The sequence below is a fragment of the Triticum aestivum genome, chromosome 5B, assembly GCF_018294505.1.
Source record: "Triticum aestivum cultivar Chinese Spring chromosome 5B, IWGSC CS RefSeq v2.1, whole genome shotgun sequence".
Classification (NCBI taxonomy): Eukaryota; Viridiplantae; Streptophyta; class Magnoliopsida; order Poales; family Poaceae; genus Triticum; species Triticum aestivum.
In genome coordinates this window covers 653,464,896-653,476,267 of record NC_057807.1, presented here as the reverse complement: position 1 = coordinate 653,476,267, position 11,372 = coordinate 653,464,896, and positions in this window count along the sequence as shown.

The following is an 11,372-nucleotide window of genomic DNA, read 5'->3' as shown; positions in this document are numbered from 1 at the left end:
TAGGTGATGTCAACAATAATAGTTCATGCTAATTTACATCCAATTGGATATATATGTCAGGATCTTTCCAACATGAGGTGCTTGCCAAAGGATAAAATGAAAAAGGGAAAGGTGAAGATCACCTTGACTCTTGCATAAAGTAAGACATAAAGTAAAAGATAGGCCCTTCGCAGAGGGAAGCAGAGGTTGTCATTTGCTTTTAGGGTTGGATGCATAAAATCTTACTGCGAAAGAACGTCACTTTATATTGCCACTTGTATATGGACCTTTATTATGCAATACGTCGCTTTTATTGCTTCCATAGCAAGATCGTATAAAGCTTATTTTCTCTGCACTAATAAGTCATGCATATTTGCACCGATGACAACTTACTTGAAGGATCTTACTCAATCCATAGATAGGTATGGTGGACTCTCATGGCAAAAATGGGTTTAAGGATATTTGGAAGCAAAAGTATTATCTCTAATTGGTGCAAGGAATTTTTGGCTAGCATGAGGGGGAAAGGCAAGCTCAACATATTGAATGATCCATGATAATATACTTTAACTGAGATGTGAGAAAACATAAACCATTACATTGTCTTCCTTGTCCAACATCAACTCTTTAGCATGTCATACTTTAATGAGTGCTCACAATCATAAAAGATATCCAAGATAGTATATTTATATGTGAAAACCTCTCCTTCCCTATTACTTCCTATTAATTGCAACGATGACCAAAACTACGTTTGTCAACTCTCAATATTTTTATGCCTCATACTCTTTATATGTGAAGTCATTACTATCCATAAGATCAATATGAACTCTTTTATTATTTTTATTCTTTCTATTTTCTCAAGATCATAGCAAGATAGTAAAGCCCTTGACTCAACACTAATTTTTATTATAGATAGCTCATGGACTCGATTACATAAAGGGATCACAAGGCAGAACTCAAAACTAATTCATACCAAAACTTCAATCTACTAGATCAAGATATTACTAAAAGGATCAAACTAAGTAAAACAGTAAAGATAGGAGTGTGATGGTGATACGATACCGGGGCACCTCCCCCAATCTTGGCAGTTGCCAAGGGGAGTGCCTGTCGTGGTTCTAAGTCTGACAGTAGAATGGGGGTAGGTATGGAGAGGCAAGATCCTAGCTATGGAGTAGTTGTATACGCAGGGGATTTACGAGTTCAGGCCCTTCTCGGAGGAAGTAACGGCCCTACGTCTCGGAGCCCGGAGGCGGTTGACTGGATTATATGAGTATGAGTTACAGGGGTGCGAACCCTTTACACTGAGGAGGGGGGTGGCTTATATAGAGTTCGCCTGACTCCTCCGGCCCTCAGTTATGCAGGGTTTAAAGTACATTAAGGCAGGGAGTTACTGGTAATGCCCACATAAAGTGCCATGAAGACTATTAAAGCTACTTAATGACAGGCTGTTGCGTGCTGAATGACTTTAGGTCTCCTGGTTGTCGAGTGGTTAGCTTCATGGTTGAGTGGCTATCTTCATCGTCGAGTGTCCTTGAGTTCGTCGAGTGGAGTCCCTCTTGGTCGACTGGAAGGTAGCTTCTTCTAAGGATGTCCTTGGGTAGGGTATCCTGGATAGGTTCGTGACCCTACCCTAGGTACATGACTTCATCATTAGCCCCCGAATGGATCGAGGTTTGAGTGAGGAAGGAGTTGATAATTTTGTCCGACCTATTTCCCGTGTTCCGAGTATGTCGTATTCTGGATCAATGACTTTTAGCGATGGCATCAACTTTTCTTTCAGTCCCCTTGATCCATTCTTTTCCTCTGTCGAGTGAACTTTTGAACATGGTGAACTTCCGAGCGACGGATCGCAGGAAATCTACCGTCTGACAGGTTGATCTGCTGTTAGCGGATTTTGCGGGATCCAAATTTTGGGAAGCACGCGAAGCAGGGCGGACCGCGGTACTCAGATGAGATAAGGCATAGACGCCTCAATTTCCACGCCACCTTTTTCGCCATGTATCACGTGCGCGCGACTGTTTCGGAATTTGATAGGTCCGCCCGGGCCTACTTGTCAGCCACTCGGAAGTGTCCTTATATAATGCGCCGGGTGAGGGTTTTGAACAGTGCCTCCCCATTCCCCTTTCCTCCTTCTTCATCTCCGCCTACCGTGCCCACTTTTGCCTCCGCCCATCCACTCCTCGCGCGCTTCGCCGGTGACGATGGTGAAGGATAAGACGGCGGCCTTGGAGCGAGCGAAGAAGGCAACGGCATCGGCGAAAGCGAAGGGAAGAGCCACCAGTCGGGGTGGATCTTTGTCGAGGTCTCGCCCGCCGCAAGGTTGGGTCCAAGGGGACTGGATCCGCTCGACCATCACCCAGGCGGATCTCAATGACCTGGCCAATGAGGGGCTAATCCCTCATGGGTCAGCAAGGCTTCCGGGGACCGAGTGGCAACCGCAGCCACTGGAGGGTGAGTACGTTCTCCTTGCCACTCATGTAGATCGTGGATTCTCTTTGCCGCCGAGTCTTTTCTTCCGAGGGTTTCTGAACTTCTTTGGGGCGCAACTCCACCATTTTACTCCCAATTCCATCGCCTACCTCGCCGCCTTTGTGTCTCTGTGCAAAAACTTCCTGGGTTGTCGACCGCACTGGGGCCTCTTCAAGCACATATTCACTTGTCGCTCTCAGACAGTGAAAAAGGTGAGTCCGGATGACGATAGGACTAAGGTAATCCAGATGTGCGGGGGTCTTGGAATCCAAATGAGGAGTAAGAGCGCTTTTCCGGCCATGACCCTTCCCGAGTCGGTTAGAGGGTGGTAGTCGACCTGGTTCTACTGCCAAGACGAGTCGACGCCGGGGCAGTCCACTGGTCTCCCTCCGTTCTCCATGGACCGAGTGAACAAGCCGTCTTCTCTGAAGGTGCTTCCGGAGGAGAAGGCTCAGGTAAAAATGTTGGTGGAGCGTGTAGTCCAGCTCATTCGGGACAGAGTGACCGGCATGGACCTTCTGGAGGTTTTCCTTCGACGGTGTATTCAGCTGCTCCAATACCGAGGCCACCCGATGTGGCTGTACTGCGGCACCGAAGATACCACTCGGCTCCATCCAGAGGCGGTCGACGACACCATGCTGGAGAGGTGGATGGCAGCCATCACAGGGAATAAGAATAACCCTCGAGGGGCTAGGAGGATTCCACCACTCGACCATACCTACACACCGGACACGGTATGACCAGTTATCCTCGGTTGTAATCTTGCTTTATTCATTCTGCTTCACTGCAAATTGGTTGATTGACCTTTGTCTTGTTTCGTTGTCTGTCAGGCCACCACTGAGTTGTACTCGATGCCCAATGGAGCGCAAGCGCCGACTGAGGAGGAGGAAGGAAGTGGGGGAGAAAGCCAGGAGGAGTGGGATTTGGATGCTGATGACGATGATGAAGATGGTGACTCTGATGAGGAGGAAGAGGAGGAGGAGGTGGAGGAGGAAGTTGCACCTCCTCGTTCGGAAAGACGCTCGAAGCTTGTCCATGATCCAGCAACCGAGCGTGGTAAGGGGGTCGCGTCCGTCGCGCAGTCGACCAAGCATCCTCAGACGACTTCTCCGGCACCGACTGAAAAAGCTCCGAAGCAATCTCGAGTGGCGCCGTCGAAGCCGACGAAGGTCTTGCCGAAGATGAAGATGGCGATCCCCACTATCTCAGGGTAATAGTGTAGCTTGAGTTTTTTCGTTTCACATGAATTTATTCTTGGCCAATTCGTGAGCTGACCGATTGACTTCTGGAGCTGTAGTGCTGCTACTTCTGATACCTCGGCCAGGGCTGAGGATCACGAGATGGAAGATGCTGTCACTTCAAGACCTGGTATGACCTTTGTAGTTCTGTCTTCAGTCGGTTGGTTCTTTGTCTTTAATTTTGACTCTTTTTTGCAGCTCCATCTAACGTCGTTATTGACCTTCCCGACGACGATGACGAGGAACCACTGAGGTAGAGGAGGAACAGGAAAGCGTCTGCTGGCAAGGAGACTCAGGACGTGCCAGCACCCGAGACGTTGGTCGTAGAAGGGGACAACGTCACTCGGCCTACCGTATCTTTTGCGGTGCCGTTGACGAGTGCTCGCCCTCCGTCGTCGAGTGCTACTCAGCCTTCACTTTTCTCGACCCACCACGTTCCAGAAGACCAAGCCAGTGCTGCTAAAGAAGCAACACGCCAGGCAGGGATCATGATGGAGCAAGTGAAGGCAATCCAAGACGCCAGTCAGGCGGCTTATGACGCCAGTTCAGCTCTTTAGAGCAATGTTCAGGTCAGTCGACCACCGCCTGTTCTGTTAGGATATGATATCTTAAAATCCTTCTTTCTGAAAATTTTAGTATTCGTCGTACACCCACTGAGTGTGTTGTCTGACATTCCGAATTAGTGGGGGCACGATGAGTGCACCCACTGGGTGTAGTCCCCAAGGCTATGGTCGACTGCTGGCAGTCGACCATAGTCTTTATGTCTTAAGTTTTTCCTTTATTCGGTCAGGTCGAATGGATTGAGAAATCGGTGGGGGCACGCTGAGTGCACCCACTGGGTGTAGTCCCCGAGACTATGGTCGACTGCTGGCAGTCGACGACAGTCTGAAGATAACCTCTCTCTCTCTCTCTCTTTTTTTGCTACTTGTTGGTCGGCTGATCGACTCTAATTGATAGAACTAGTGGGGGCACGCTGAGTGCACCCACTGGGTGTAGTCCCCGAGACTATGGTCGAACGTTTATATTTGGCTGTAGTCTTAGAAATGATATGATTTTTCCTTAGTCACTCGGAAGTGAACTGTCTTTGACATTTATCGATTTGTTCTTCGCAGAAATCTTGCGAGCTTGCAGCTCGTTACACTGAGTTGGAGAAAAAGCAAATCCAGCTTGAGCTTGATCTGAATCTGGTCCAGGAGAACTTCACGAAGTCGAAGGAGGATGCATAAGGTATGTTTGGTGAGAACCTCTACGACTGCTTTTGCTCTCTTGTCCGTTTCAGATTCTGATCTCACTGTGACTTTGCAGACAAACTGAGGGATGCTCTGAAGAAAAAAGACCTTAACTTGGCTGAGATGCAGAAAGCGGCTTTAGAGAAGACCAAGCTCGCAGATGAGAAGCTGGCTTCAATCACCAAGCTTGAAGAAGAAAATACCAATCTGAAAGCTGCTCTTGATGCGGCCAACAAGGAGGTTAGTCGACTAAAGAGTGACAAGATTGCCTTGAGTGACAAGGCCAGTGAGTTGGTGGGAAAGAAGAATGATCTAGAGGCTTATCTAGGAGGACTCGCCAAAAAGCTATTCCTCATGCTTGAAGGTAATGTTTTGTATCAAATAGGCATTTTAACTATGATCTCTCCATCCGACTGCTGTCTTGACTCTGGGGTTGTGCTCGCAGAGTTCTGCCAGAACTTTGAAGAGGAAAATGGTCGACTGGAAACAAACCTGGATCCCATCAACTCTCCTGTGAAGGATGAAGTCGCCATGAATGTGTTTCGACTCGAATCTCGCATTGCTGCCATAGTGGACTATCTTGCAAGGCTGAAGGTTGCAACTTCCCATACCGACACAACACTTTGGCCAACAGAGACGCTTCAGAATGACCTCAAGTCTCTGATGACTCGACTGAACAAGGTTCCAAGTCGAGTGCAAGAATGGAAGAAGTCTTCTGCCAGATGTGGCGTGGATGTTGCCCTATCTCTGGTCCGTGTTCACTGCAAGGAGGCGCGAGAGGACAAGCAGGCAGCCCTTAAGGTGGCTAATACCAAGAAATATGATTTCCGATCTTTCATGGAGACCTTCATCGCTGCTGCCACTCGAATTGCAGACGGAATCGACCTGGACGAATTTGTTGCGCCTTCCAGCCCTCCGCAGGAGGGGTAAAAAACTTCTATGCTTGATACTTTAAATTTGCCTCGGTATGCCGAGTGAATTTTGTAACCGATAAACCTTAACGGGCTTAGCGCCTGAGCGCTTTCGATTCCGTTGGATGTCATCTGAACTTGGATTCGACGTTGAATATGTTTGCATTTGGTTTGAGGTGTCTTTTGCAGGCTAGGGAGAAACGCTTGTTGCAATCGACTTGTTCCTCAATACACTTAGGCGAGCACTGGGCTGCAGCTAAGCCTCCGAGTGGGAGGTCTGCTCTTCACTCGCCAGGATTTTCAAAAACTTAGGCGAGCACAGGGCTGCAGCTAAGCCCCCGAGTGGGAGGTCTGCTCTCCACTCGGTAGGATTTTCAAAAACTTAGGCGAGCACAGGGCTGCAGCTAAGCCCCCGAGTGGGAGGTTTGCTCTCCACTCGGTAGGATTTTCAAAAACTTAGGCGAGCATTGGGCTGCAGCTAAGCCCCCGAGTGGGAGGTTTACTCTCCACTCGGTAGGATTTTCAAAAACTTAGGCGAGCACTGGGCTGCAGCTAAGCCTCCGAGTGGGAGGTCTGATCTCCACTCGATAGGATTTTCAAGGCGTACCTCTGGAGAAGGAAGTAACAGTCGACCTATACCTCGTCCTCCTTGCAGAGCGTACGTTGTATATGTGGCGTAGCTCGGAAGGAGAGGGTAGCAGTCGACCTGCACCTCGTCTTCCTTGCAGAGCGCATGTTGTATTTGTGGCGTAGCTCGGAAGGAGAGGGTAGCAGTCGACCTGCACCTCGTCCTCCTTGCAGAGCGCATGTTGTATTTGTGGCGTAGCTCGGAAGGAGAGGGTAGCAGTCGACCTGCACCTCGTCCTCCTTGCAGAGCGCATGTTGTATTTGTGGCGTAGCTCAGAAGGAGAGGGTAGCAGTCGACCTGCACCTCGTCCTCCTTGCAGAGCGCACATTGTATTTGTGCTTAGGCGAGCGAAATGCTGCAGCTAAGCCTCCGAGTGGAAGGCTGGCTTACCACTCGGTAGGATTTTGTTTAACTTAGGCGAGCACTTGGACTGCAGCTAAGCCTCTGAGTGGAAGGCTGGCTTACCACTCGGTAGGATTTTGTTTAACTTAGGCGAGTACTTGGACTGCAGCTAAGCCTCCAAGTGGAAGGCTAGCTTACCACTCGGTAGGATTTTGTTTAACTTAGGCGAGTACTTGGACTACAGCTAAGCCTCCGAGTGGAAGGCTGGCTTACCACTCGGTAGGATTTTATTTAACTTAGGCGAGTACTTGGACTGCAGCTAAGCCTCCGAGTGGAAGGCTGGTTACCACTCGGTAGGATTTTGTTTAACTTAGGCGAGTACTTGGACTGCAGCTAAGCCTCCGAGTGGAAGGCTGGCTTACCACTCGGTAGGATTTTGTTTAACTTAGGTGAAACGGATTTTGCAGCTAAGCCCCCGAGTGGGAGGCTGGCTCACCACTCGGTTAGGATTTTTTTTACACACTTAGGCGAATCGGATTCGCAGCCAAGCCACCCACTGGGGGACTGCTTTATGTGGACAAAAGTAATGACAATTACTGGAAAAATTATAAGGCTCTTGTCTTTGATAAATAAACTATAGAAGTACTTTTATTACAATCCATCCGAGTGAATACTTAAGTATAAAAGGGGCGGAGAAGCTCCACGTTCCAAGCTCGGGGCTCATCGATCTGATGCTCGACATTGTAAAGACGGTATGCTCCATTGTGGAGAACTTTGGTGACGATGAAGGGGCCTTCCCAAGAAGGAGCAAGCTTGTGTGGTTTCTGCTGATCCACTCGGAGAACCAGATCTCCTTCCTGGAAGGCTCGACTCCTTACGTTTTTGGCGTGGAAGCGACGCAGGTCTTGTTGGTAAATGGTCGATCAGATCAAAGCCATCTCCCTTTCTTCCTCCAGAAGGTCGACCGCGTCCTGCCGGGCTTGTTCTGCTTCAGACTCGATGTACAGTTCGACTCGAGGAGCGTTGTGAAGTAGGTCGCTTGGCAAGACCGCTTCAGCTCCGTAGACCAAGAAGAACAGAGTTCTCCCAGTCGACCAGTTAGGCGTGGTACTTAACCCCCAAAGAAAAGACGGAAGCTCGTCGACCCATGCACCAGCCGCATGCTTGAGATCACGCATCAAACGGGGTTTCAACCCTTTGAGAATCAAGCCGTTGGCTCGTTCTGCCTGTCCATTCGACTGAGGATGGGCGACTGAAGCGTAGTCGACTCGTGTGCCTTGAGATGTGCAGAAAGCTCTGAATTCTTCGGAATCGAAGTTTGACCCGTTGTCAGTGATGATGCTATGCGGGACTCCATATCTGAATATCAATTCTCTGATGAAGCTGACAGCAGTACCGACATCAAGGTTCTTGATGGGTTTGGCCTCAATCCACTTGGTGAACTTTTCGACTGCTACCAGCACATGGGTGAAACCGCTTCTGCCTGTTCTCAAAGGGCCAACCATATCCATCCCCCATACTGCGAAGGGCCAGACGAGTGGTATGGTCTTTAAAGCTGAGGCGGGCTTGTGTGACATATTGGAGTAAAATTGACATCCATCACACTTGTTGACCATCTCCTTTGCTATTTCATTTGCTCTCGGCCAGTAAAATACGGCTTGGTATGCTTTGGCCACGATGGTCCGAGAGGACGCATGATGGCCGCAGGTCCCCGAGTGGATGTCGTCAAGGATTATTCGACCTTCTTCTGGCGTTATGCATTTCTGACCAACTCCAGTCGCGCTTTCTCTGTACAGTTGTCCCCTTATCACGGTAAAGGCTTTAGATCGGCGGACGATCTGTCGAGCCTCTTCTTCGTCCTCTGGGAGTTCTTTCCTTAAGATATACGCGATATACGGTACTGTCCAATCAGGAGTGATCACCAATGCTTCCATGATCAGGTCGACCACCGCTGGAATTTCAACTTCAGTCGGATCCGTGACACTCTTAGGCTGCGGAGCTTCTTCGGTAAAAGGATCTTCTGTGACTGATGGAGTATGGATATGCTCCAAGAACACATCACTGGGAATGGCTTCTCTCTTAGACCCTATCTTCGCCAAATCATCAGCCGCTTGATTTTTTAGTCGGGGTATATGGTGGAGCTCTAACCCTTCGAATTTCTTTTCAAGCTTCCTCACTGCATTGCAGTATCCAGTCATGGTTGGGCTTCTAACGTCCCACTCCTTCATCACATGATTGAATACCAAATCTGAGTCGCCATAAACCATGAGGCGACGGATGCCGAGTGAAATGGCCATGCGCAACCCATACAAAAGTGCTTCATACTCTGCTTCATTATTCGAGGAATCAAAGTGGATCTGGAGCACATATCTGAGCTTATCTCCTCGGGGGGAAACCAAAACTACCCCAGCACCGGAACCATTTAACATCTTAGAGCCATCAAAGAACACGGTCCAATGTTCCGAGTGAACTTGAGTCGGCTGCTGTTGTTCAATCCACTCGGCAAGGAAATCTGCTATAGCCTGGGACTTAATGGCTTTCTTTGCCTCAAATTTGATATCAAGGGGAAGGAGTTCAATCGCCCATTTAGCCACTCGACCAGTTGCATCTCTGTTGTGCAGAATATCTGACAGTGGTGCGTCGCTGACGACTGTAATGTCATGATCAGAGAAATAATGAGCAACCTTCTTCATGGTCATGTAGATCCCATATACGAGCTTCTGATAATTAGGATATCTTTGCTTCGATGGAGTCAAACCTTCAGAGAGATAATACACTGGGCGCTAAACTTTGAAGGTTTTCCCTTCTTCTTCCCGCTCGACCGTAAGTACTGTGCTGACGACCTGTCCTATGGCTGCAATATAAAGCAACAGAGGCTCTTTGCTGATTGGAGCAGCAAGCACCGGCTGGGTGGAGAGCAGAGCTTTTAGCTCGGCAAACGCTGCATCAGCTTCTGGAGTCCACTCGAACTTGTCTGCCTTCTTCATCAGTCGGTAAAGAGGTAATGCCTTTTCACCGAGGCGAGAGATGAATCGACTTAACGCGGCCAAGCATCCAGTAAGCTTCTGGACATCGTGCACACGCACAAGGCGTTTCATTCGGAGTATGGTGCCAACTTTTTCTGGGTTAGCATCGATTCCTCGTTCTAAAACGAGAAAACCGAGTAACTTTCGGCCAGGTACTCCAAATGTGCACTTTGATGGATTAAGCTTGATATCATACCTCCTGAGATTGGCAAATGTTTCAGCGAGGTCAGTCAACAGGTCGGAACCCTTTCGTGACTTGACCATGATATCATCCATGTATGCTTCAACATTCCGACTGATTTGGGTGAGTAAACATTTTTGAATCATCCTCATGAACGTGGCTCCGGCATTCTTGAGACCGAATGGCATGGTGATATAGCAGAAGCACCCGAATGGAGTGATAAAATCTGTTTTGATCTCGTCAGGTCCATACAGACGGATCTGATGGTACCCGGAATAGGCGTCTAAAAAGACAATCTCTCGCATCCCGCAGTCGAGTCGACAATTTGGTTGATGCGAGGGAGAGGAAAATGATCTTTCGGGCAGGCCCGATTGATATGTTTGAAATCAATGCACATGCGAAGTGAGTTGTCCTTCTTGGGGACCATGACGACATTGGAGAGCCACTCGGAGTGGTATATCTCTCGGATAAACTCTGCTGCAAGGAGTCGAGCCACCTCCTCGCCAATGGCTTTTTTCTTCTGAACGGCGGACCGTCGAAGATGTTCTTTGACAGGTTTCGCTTTTGAGTCGACTCTAAGGCGATGCTCAGCCAGCCCCCTGGGAACACCCGGCATGTCAGCTGGCTTCCATGCAAAGATGTCCCAGTTCTCACGGAGGAACTGGATGAGCGCTTCTTCCTATTTAGAGTCGAGTGTTGTGGAAATATGGGTCGGAGCTGCGTTGGGGTCAGTCGGGTGAATATGAACGGGCTTCGTCTCCCCAGACGACTGGAACGCTGACTCTGTGGCGGGCTTCTTGGTCCGCAACAAATCACTCGGATCTGCATTTTTCTTGTATCCCTCCAGCTCTACCACTGTTATCTGGGCATCCGCAATCTTCGAGCCTTTCTGGAAAGACTCTTCTGCTTTCTTCCGGTTGCCAGTGATAGTGATCACACCTTTGGGGCCAGATATCTTTAATTTGAGGTACACATAACATGGTCGAGCCATGAACCGGGCATAGGCTGGTCTCCCCAAAATAGCGTGGTAAGCGCTCTGGAAATCCACGACTTCAAATGTCAGCTTCTCTTTGCGGAAATGCTTAGAGTCGCCGAACAATACATCTAGAGCTATTTGGCCGAGTTACTCAGCCTTCTTTCTAGGAATGACTCCGTGAAAACTCATGTTGCTAGAGCTGAGCCTGGACATCGGAATGCCCATTCCCTTTAGCGTCTCTGCATACAGTATATTCAACCCACTGCCGCCATCCATCAGTACCTTAGTCAGTCGAGTGCCTTCGACGACTGGGTCGACCACCAAAGCTTGCCTCCCAAGGGTGGCTATGTGAGTCGGGTGATCGGACTAGTCGAACGTAATGGGAGTTTGGGACCA